The sequence below is a fragment of the Penaeus monodon genome, chromosome 15 (genome assembly GCF_015228065.2).
Source record: "Penaeus monodon isolate SGIC_2016 chromosome 15, NSTDA_Pmon_1, whole genome shotgun sequence".
NCBI lineage: Eukaryota > Metazoa > Arthropoda > Malacostraca > Decapoda > Penaeidae > Penaeus > Penaeus monodon.
The window spans coordinates 17,134,925-17,135,295 of NC_051400.1; positions in this window are offsets into that span (position 1 = coordinate 17,134,925).

Sequence of the window (371 nt, forward strand, 5' to 3'; positions counted from 1 at the left end):
GAACCAGGAAAACAAGATCAGGCACACGACCGCCGCCGCGACATGCCCAGCACCGCCCACCCGGCGAATCCGTAACGAGCTGAACAAAGCATTATCAGCCCTGTTACGAGAACCCCGGGCTTGTAACGCGAACGCACACAAGCGTGACCGCAATCACGACCAGTTCGCCTTGCAACCTCCTTCCCTCTCTCTCCCTCTCCCTGCTTGCCTGCTGAGACAATTTCAAGAACGGCTTCCTTACAAGCGCATGATCGCCATGCACAGTGAAATACAGTGGCGCCTTTTAATTGTAATTATTCGTCCTCCTACTTCCATTTCGGGTGGAAAGGGGGGGGGGGGGTAAAGGGTGTTCAAGGGAAGGACAAAAAAGA